The 9,919-nt window shown below is 35.1% G+C and overlaps 1 non-coding gene across 1 annotated transcript; it reads right to left on the minus strand.

Moving 5' to 3' along the window:
* Positions 1–6,317: 6,317 nt before the first annotated feature.
* On the minus strand, positions 6,318–6,424 carry LOC113604008 (U6 spliceosomal RNA). The gene has a single exon (XR_003425824.1). It is a non-coding gene; the product is annotated as a U6 spliceosomal RNA (small nuclear RNA).
* Between the last annotated feature and the right edge of the window lie 3,495 nt (positions 6,425–9,919).

A 9,919-nucleotide genomic window follows, 5' to 3' on the forward strand; every position in this document is an offset into this window, starting at 1 on the left:
AAGAAAGAAAGAAAGAAAGAAAGAAAGAAAGAAAGAAAAATAAGGACATAAAGGATAAATAAAGTGTGGCAACACATTGCTAGTTTTAAAACTGAGCATTAAAGTGTATGGGGAATTATGATATTCTAATTCCAAACTATAGCAAACATTGTGTGTTTTTTTCAAAGATTTTTTTGTCAGCAAAATCCATCACATTAACTTAAAAAGTTATTTCAAGATTTATTGATATCAAAAAAAATTTTGCTTCCCATAATAACAGTTAAGAAATGAAGTGTATTTAATTACTTAAAAATCCTGCAACAAGGAACTAATTTGAGTTACCAATGACAAAAGCTGGAACTATTGGATATCAAAATAAATACTGCAGTTACTAGATTGTAACTGAAAATGTAAATACACATGAGTCTGTATTGATGGAATAAATTATTGAATAAATAAATGTAAGAGAAGAGATAAATCTTCCTTACAAAAGAATTAGAAATAATTTGTGTGGATACTTCCTCTTCCAGGAGGTAGAACTTAATTCTGCCCCCCTCCCACTTGAAGGCAGGCTGAACTTAGTGACTTGCTTCCTAAGAATAGAGCATAAAAAGTTTGGGAAAAAAACTTTCAGTGGAAAATCCTGGCAAATTCTACCTAAGCCAAATGATCAAGGTTAGCATCACCAATGCAAGTCATGTTGATAGTATATACCCACTGATAGGTTGTGATAAAAAGGCATTCCACTTCTTTGGTATTTTTTTCCTAAACTCAGTCTAGTCATGGTAAAAACATCATCACCAATGCAAGTCATGTTGATAGTATATACCCACTGATAGGTTGTGATAAAAAGGCATTCCACTTCTTTGGTATTTTTTTCCTAAACTCATCCAGTCTAGTCATGGTAAAAACATCAGACAAACCCAAAGTAAGAGATACTTTACAAAATACCTCACCAGTATTCCTCAAAACTGCCAAAGTGGTAAAAAACAAGGAAAGACTGAGACACTGTCATGGATAGAGGTAACTAATCAGGCATGACTAGTAAATACAATGTAGAAAAAATAAAATAAGTGCAATGGGGAATTCTTGATTAGAACTTGGAACAGAAAAATGGCAGTAGTGGAAAAAAGTGAAATCCAAATCAAACCCAGTTTAGTTCATCATCTAGGCACCAATAGTGATTTCCTTGTTTTCACAAATACACTATGGTAATGTAAGACATTAACAATGGTGGAAACTGAGGAAAGAATATGTGGGGAACTCCTATACTATCTTTGCAATATTTCTATAAATCTGATTCTTCCAAAATAAAATGTTTATTAAAAATTAAAATTTCTAATCAAATTTAAAAACTTAAAATATATTGAGTCCTAGTATAATCAGCAATAAAGGATCAGAAAACAAGCCTGTTACAGGTCTGCAGGTGGGGAAGACCACCATCAAACTATGATGTAATAGCAGAGCAAAAAAAGGGGGAGAACTGTCAGAAGACTAGAGGCTAGAAGAGAGGCAGAATAATGGTAGCTCTTTCTTTTAATGTTTCTTTATTTATTTTGAAAGAGAGAGAGAGAGAGAGAGAGAGAACACACAAGTAGGGGAGGGGCAGAGAGAGAGGGAGAGAGAGAGAATCCCAAGCAGGCTCCATACCACCAGCACAGAGCCCAAAGCAGGACTCGAACTCATGAACAGCGAGATGATGACCTTAGCTGAAGTCAGACACTTAACTGACTGAGCCACCCAGGCACCCTGGTAGCTCTTTTTTTAATCTAGCTTTTTTTTTTTTTTTAAATCCAGTTGCAGGTTAAAGCCCCAGTGGAAGAAAAAAAAGGAATCTTGTAGGAGGCTAGTAAAGTCACAAGCAAACCAGAGTGCTTAGACATGGGACATGAGTAGAGCATTTTCCAAGCCAAAAGCTTTTAGTCACTTTCAGATGAGCTGAGGGAAGGCCCAGGAGTTATAAAAATCTTATTCCATTTTCAACTCTGCCAGTAATATGCTGACAGTGAGCAAGTCATTAAATTTTTCTCATCTTGGTTCTCTCATCTATGGGTTGAAATCCATCCATAGTTTTGATTCTATGAATTTACAAAGACAAGTTTTTTAATCCTTTTGGAAATGTTAAATGAAGTTGTATATTTGACAATGACATAAAAATTAAAATAGGTTGCAATATAAAAAGGAAAAAAGTTTTGGTCAATATATAAAGGTTTAAATTTTCATTTTGGCAAGTCCTTGGACATGGTCCAAGGTAATTTATCATACGATTACAGCGTAGGCAGGTTTGACCATAGTCATGCCTTTAATTCCTGAAGTATTCATCGTGCTTGCTATAATAATACCTGAAAATATCATTCATAATCAGAAGAATATGTTGAACTGCACCATGAATGTGCAATCAGCAAGATTCAGATAGTGGGGAAAATTATAGCTCAGTTTTTCAACAGATAAATTTTAAGGAAAAGAAGGGGATTGATGAGGGACCTATTAAAAGAGACTTAAAAGTCATAGTAAGTTGAAAAAAGGGAGAGGATAAATATAATATCAAAGGATACATATCTGGGTTACAAAATTAAAAATCAATGATCTTTTTGAAATTCAGAATAATAGTTACCCATGAGAAGATGGAGGGCTGGTAATTGTGGTGTGGCACATGGATGGGGCTTCTGTGTGGCTGGCAAAGTACTGTTTTTTTTTTTACCTGAATAATGATTACAAAGGGTGTTAACATTTAAATAATTTTTATGGCATGCATTTGTTTTGTGTGGTTTTCAGCACTTTTTGTGTGTATTACAATGTGTGATAAAATGTTCAAAAAGGTAAAATTATGATTTTTTTCCAAATGTAAAATAAACATACGTCTAAGGTTTTATTTAACTCACTAGTTAATGAGGGAATCAGTAAGACATCATATAGGGGGGTCAAAAGAGAATTGAAAACATTCGCACATATACTGGTCATCAAGAATACTAAAATGAATTTACAAATAGATGCAAAATTATCAACATCCATAGGGCAATAGTCAAATGCATCTCCTTAGGGCTAATCTGCATATCTGTGAACAAGAATCACAGGCATTACTATCCGTGTTCATAATTTATAGAACTGTAATATGCTTCAAAGACAATGAAAAGGGAAGATAACTCTGAAGGGTGAACTGGGCAGGACACTCAGTAATCTTTTCCCTATTTTAAAGTCTTTTACTATTATTCCTGACATTATAAATACTAAGTATTGCAAAACAGCACCATCCATTGTAAGAATGGCAATGATTTTATATAGCTGGGGTTAAAAGGACAGAATGGATGGGGTGAGAAACGAGGCTGGAAAGACGGGCAGGGCCCATATCATGAAGCTGAGTGATGCCTTTTATTTTGTTTGGCACTGGGGAAGAGGTAGAGACAACTCTGGATGGCCCTGCTTGTCCTCTCCTCTTCTTTTTTTCTGTAGGATAGGAATAATTTAGCATAGCAGTTGTGAGTTGGCTCAGTAGAAGAGTGTGGTAGACTCTGGAGGTTCTTTCTTTCAAATAAGGGCATTTCCTCAACCAGTGCACTCCCATTGATACACAGCTGCTATCTGTCCTCCTTTCCTTATAAATATTTTGATGATTGGGGCGCCTGGGTGGCGCAGTCGGTTGAGCGTCCGACTTCAGCCAGGTCACGATCTCGCGGTCCGTGGGTTCGAGCCCCGCGTCAGGCTCTGGGCTGATGGCTCGGAGCCTGGAGCCTGTTTCCGATTCTGTGTCTCCCTCTCTCTCTGCCCCTCCCCCGTTCATGCTCTGTCTCTCTCTGTCCCAAAAATAAATAAAAACGTTGAAAAAATTAAAAAAAAAAGTATTTTGATGATTGAGGTAAAGTCTCTGCCTTGAAGCTCTTCTATGAAGTTGTCAAGTGCAGCTATGCCCATGTCAGACATACTTTTAGGTGAAGCAGTGCAGGTGTGGGAGATCTTTTACGCTTTGCTGTTTCTCTGCCTGTGAGCTTCCTCGGTAAAACATAATATATAACATTTGCACTGAGGATGTAGGAACTTTTTCCCCCTTTGCATTAGAGGTAGTCAATGAATTTGTTTTCTGTTTGGTTTTTTTATTGCTATTGCTGGTAGTAGAAATATCGTGATTTTTGAATTAGTATAATCCTGTAGAGTATTGGAAGAACTAGTGTGTTCCAGTATTCACCCTGAGCTGCTGTCTTGAAAAATTACCAAATTACTATGATTGAGAGTAGTTGGGGGTAATTATGGAAAGGGAGACTTGATTTATTTTCTGATATGTAAGTTCTTATAGAATTTCCTTACCCCAGGTGTTTATGTAGTTACTCTTAAAATGGCTAGTAAAATCATATGTCAATTTTGACCACGTGATTAGTAGTAGAACATGGGTGTTTTCTAGATAAAAATCAAATAGACTTTCAGGTCGAACTAATGAAGCAATTAGTTCTTTATTTGAAAATACATATTTGGTTTATAGATTAATATTTTTCAGTCGGTCCACAGATAAAATTCTAATTCCCTCTTATTTCAATCACCTTTTCCTTGAAGAAGTGAACTATATAGTTTCCCCCAGTCTGGATCTCACTGATTGCACATTCATGGTGTGGTTCAACATGTTCCTCTGTCTTCTCTCATTCCTGCTAACTAGCAACTGGGTCCAGAGAGTGGATCAAACTCTGATCTGATCTCTTTGGAAAACTGTAAGCGGGATATGGCAAGGCTATAGGAAACCTATAATGTTTGTCTCCTTTTGTGACCTTAGCAACCATTGTCGCTTAATGCCTATATCTAAATATTTGTTTGTTTAAAAACAAATAATGCTATTTTTTTGTTTAAAAACAAATTAATGCTATTATTTCACTTTTCTTTGTTGGTTAGAATAATTTTAAAAGAAATACTTCCTCTTATCTACTGTTTGATTACTCACCGCAGAATTAATAGGAAAGGCAGGAAAACAGCTTAATTCTTATTTTAAAATTTTTATTTAATTTATTTTTTAAATTTACATCCAAGTTTGTTAGCGTATAGTGCAACAATGATTTCGGGAGTAGATTCCTTAGTGCCTCTTACCCATTTACCCCATGCCCCCTCCCACAACCCCTCCAGTAACCCTCAATTTGTTCTCCATATTTAAGTCTCTTATGTTTTTGTCCCCTTCCCTGTTTTTATATTATTTTTGCTTCCCTTCCCTTATGTTCATCTGTTTTGTCTCTTAAAGTCCTCATATGAATGAAGTCATATGATGTTTGTCTTTCTCTGACTGACTAATTTCACTTAGCATAATACCCTCTAGCTCCATCCACATAGCTGCAAATGGCAAGATTTCATTCTTTTTGATCACTGAGTAATACTCCATTTTATTTATACACCACATCTTCTTTATCCATTTATCCATCGGTGGACATTTGGGCTCTTTCCATACTTTGGTTATTGTTGATAGTGCTGCTATAAACATTGGGGTGCATGTGCCTCTTCAAAACAGCATACCCGTGTCCCTTAGAGAAATACCTAGTAGTGTAATTGCTGGGTCATAGAGTAGTTCTATTTTTAATTCTTTGAAGAACCTACATACTGTTTTCCAGAGTGGCTGCACCAGTTTGCATTCCCACCAGCAGTGCAAAAGAGATCTTTCTCCACATCTTTGCCAGCATCTGTTGTTGCCTGAGTTGTTAATGTTAGCCATTCTGACAGGTGTGAGGTGATATCTCATTGTGGTTTTGATTTGTATTTCTCTGATGATGAATGATGTTGAGCATTTTTCATGTGTGGGTTGGTCATCTGAATGTCTTCTTTGTAGAAGTGTCTATTCATGTCTTTTGCCCATTTCTTCACTGGATTATTTGGTTTTTTTGGGTGTTGAGTTTGCTAAGTTCTTCATAGATCTTGGATACTAACCCTTTAACTGACATGTCGTTTGCACATATCTTCTCCCATTCCATCAGTTGCCTTTTAGTTTTCTGATTGTTTCCTTCACCATGCAGAAGGTTTTAATTTTGATGAGGTCCCAATAGTTCATTTTTGTTTTTGTTTCCCTTGCCTCTGGAGACATGTTGAGTAAGAAGTTGCTGTGGCCAAAGTCAAAGAGATTTTTGCTTGTTTTCTCCTCAAGGATTTTGATGGTTTCCTGTCTTACATTTAGGTCTTTCATCCATTTTGAGTTTATTTTTGTGTATGGTGTAAGAAAGTGGTCCAGGTTCATTGTTCTGCATGTCGCTGTCCAGGTTTCCCAGCACCACTTTCTGAAGAGACTGTCTTTATTCCATTGGATATTCTTTCCGGCTTTGTCAAAGATTGGTTGGCCATACATTTGTGTGTCCATTTCTGGGTTCTCTATTCTGTTCCATAAAAATCTGGAACACTTCACGAATTTGTGTGTTATCCTCGCACGGGGGCCATGCTAATCTTTCCTGTATCGTTCCAATTTTAGTATATATGCTGCCAAAGTGAGCACGAAAACTTCTTAATTCTTTATTATTCCTTTTATTAGCAAGTTTTCATGATAATAAGTTAATTTCTATAATCTTCTGAAGGTAGACAATTATTTTTAAATAATATTATGTACCCCACAGATATAAATAAGTTTGATGTGTTCAATCCATTCTAATTATTAAAATTCTTCAAATTCAAATGGTTTCATTTTGTTTAGTGGAAGACTTGCAGTGTCAGCCCTTGAATATCTTTTATATCTATTCTATTTGTCTTTGATAGTTACTTGCTAACTGACATGACAAGATTGACCGGCTCAGCATGTTCATTTCCTGTCTCAGACATCAGCAATATCTCCACTAAACCTAAGCTGCTTTTAATAAGGGGTGATATTCCAAGACCACAATCTGGGTCTTAATGCTAGTGCATTAGTAATTATATATAGGTCTTTATAGTGGAAAGAGGTAGGAAATATTTACAGGTAGGAAAAATATATATCCTGTGTCCAATATAAAAGACTAGAAACTGTGACCAATCAAGTATCAACTTGCAAAGTTGATACTGATTCTTGCAATCAAATTTCAAGACTAAGAAGATTTTATTAAACTGTTTCTTATTGCATCTATGTGTCCCTTATTTCACCCTAAGAATTCAGTTTCTCATTGGCACAGGGAATGATAAATTAGAACATCCACTAATTACTCATTTCTTAAATTATTCTCAGAATAATATAAATACTACCTCCACTCTGATTACTGAAATTTAATAAAAATAGAAAAGCTTCCTTGAAACCTGGTCCTTTCTAAAAGCACAAGAAAACTAATTTCACAACAAAAATGTATCAAAAGAAAATAAACAACAGAAATATATCAAATTCAAATTCCATACAAAGTTATAATAAGGAGAATAAGGAACATAACTGTATAAATTGTGTAAGTTCACAAAAGATAAGTATGAAACCCAGCCTAATTTTAATGGGCCTTAACTTTTCCTAATGCAATGGAAAAGAAGGTGAGGATTCCAACTATCAACTTACTACACTGAAGTTATAAACCAATCATATTAGACTGGAAAATAAATTAGAGTATAGCAATTTTACAAGGGTTTGTTGAAAGTACTGATATTTATACAGAATCTATTTATTGATAAATTTAAGAAAACTAATTGGAAAAAAATCTATGAGTTAATTCTATGAGCAATAATAGAATTCAGTAAGGTAATTGGACATATATCTGTCAGGTAAAAGATGGCCAGGATCGTGACTAATTGGCCATGATCATAATGGCCATGGCCATGATTAATTAATAAACACATTACCTTTTGCCAAAAAAACTACAAAACTGAAAAAATAAATGTAATATAACTGTTTCTAGACACTGAGGAATCTGAGATCCTTAACATATGAGAGACAATGAAATGAACCATACAACATCAATCACTTTCTTAAAAGACTGTAGTGTGGGGAAGAAATATCAGTCTCATTTAGAAACTGAGAAGTTTACAGGGGTATTCCTTAAACAGAAAAAAAGAATACGATTTTAAGTTGAGGAAATAGCAAGAGTAAGGGGGGCAGAAATTTGCAAGACAAAGTATTAGAAAGAGTATAAGAAATTTGTGCAAGGTTACCTTTGAGTCTGGCTTATTACCAAGCAGCTCACATGCAGGATAAAACTCCATGAGTATTGGCAAAGAATACTTACCATAAGATATAAGTTAATAATTTTCAGAGCTCATGCAGAGCTGAGGGACATTCAATTTCTTAACATCCAAAATAGGAACGCTTTAATGAACACCCTGGGAATTCATTATAAATTTAGGTGTCATCATACCTCAGTAATTAAGGCTAATATGCACCCATAATATCAAGCTTTTAAATAAAAGTCTTTAAAGACAAAGCTGATACTTAAATAACTGCTGATCAATGTTAACTCATCATCATTAATGAAGACCAACAAAATTCTGATATTTAACATCATAAAATTCAAATACCCAGCATCCAATAAATAATTATTGGACATCTGATGGGTTGAGAAACTGTGCTGTCATCAGGGAGAAAACAAATATAAAAGCAGACCCAGATCACAGAGATGAATTTTCAGAAATAAACTTCAATATAGGTATTTAAAATATGTTCAAGAACATTAAAAAACATAATGAAGGTAAAATATTCAAATTATAAAAAATCAAATCTCTGGAGCTGAATTAACATTATTGGATAAGCTTAACAACAAATAAGGCATTGTGGCAAAAAAGATCGGCGAAAATTGTTGTGAAGACATAGCGATGAAAAATATCTGTGAAACAGAGAGAAAAGAGGCAAAAAACTGAATATTTCCTAAGTGACTAATGGGACAATATCAAGAGGTCAGACATACCTGTAATTTGAGTCTCTGAAGTTGTGAGAAAGGGAAACAAAAAATGGAGAGCTAGTACCTAAAAGTTTCCAATTTTGACAAAAATTATAAACCCACAAATCCAAAAGGCTCAACGAATCCCAAGTAAAATGAACACCTTTCATATCTTAATCAAGTCTTTAAAAACCAGAGATAAAGAAGAAATCTGAAAAGTGGTCACAGTCTTACATTAGGATGTAAGAACTCTTAAACGAATTAGCAGTGACTTCTTAACAGGAATAATGGAGGCCAGAAAACAAAAATACAACATCTTTAAAGTTGCTGAAGGAAGAGAAAACAACTGTCAACCTAGATTCTATCTTGTGAAAATATCCCTCAAACTGAGAAGGAAAAAAAAATTTAAGAGACATTTTCAGAATATCAAGAGCTGAGAAAATTCGTTTTCAGCAGACCTTCACGACAAATGTTAAAGGTGTTCAGGCTAAGGGACTTGTGTACTTCTGCACAAAGAAGTGAAGAGAACTGGAAATCATTAACTTGTAGGTAAATATAAAAGACTGTTCTCATTTAAAATATATATTTAAGAGATTATTGTGCCCAAGAATGCTGGCCACCATGCAGCATCCACCCTTTTCTTTCTCTCCTGCTTCCGACTGTTTGCATACAAAAAGAGTAAATCCACACATCTCATAGTTCTCTTTCAGATCTTTACACAGGCCTTTAATGTAGTTTCCTTGTGTCCATATTTTCACAATATCTCTCTCCTTAGTTCTATGAGCTTGCACACAATTTCAACACATCTAATGAAAACAACAGTAAGTTTCTGTCTCTCCTCTGGATATAGTACTTCAAATATAGTCTCATTATAGTCAGCAGTCAAGATGAATTTAAAAATGTGTTCAGGGGCACCAGGGTAGCTCAGTTGGTCAAATGCCTGATTCTTGGTTTCGGCTCAGGTCATGATCTCACTGCTCGTGGGTTCAAGCCCCACGTCAGGCTCTGTGCTGACAGCGCAGAACCTGCTTGGGATTCTTTCTCTCTCCCTCTCTCTTTGCCCCACCCCTGCCCTCTCTCTCTCTCTCAAAATAAATCAATAAACTTTTTAAAAAATTATAAAAATATGTGCAAAGTAAAAGTTATTGAATCAGGAAGGTGTGTGTATAAAT

Source organism: Acinonyx jubatus, chromosome E4, assembly GCF_027475565.1.
Source record: "Acinonyx jubatus isolate Ajub_Pintada_27869175 chromosome E4, VMU_Ajub_asm_v1.0, whole genome shotgun sequence".
NCBI classification, from domain to species: domain Eukaryota; kingdom Metazoa; phylum Chordata; class Mammalia; order Carnivora; family Felidae; genus Acinonyx; species Acinonyx jubatus.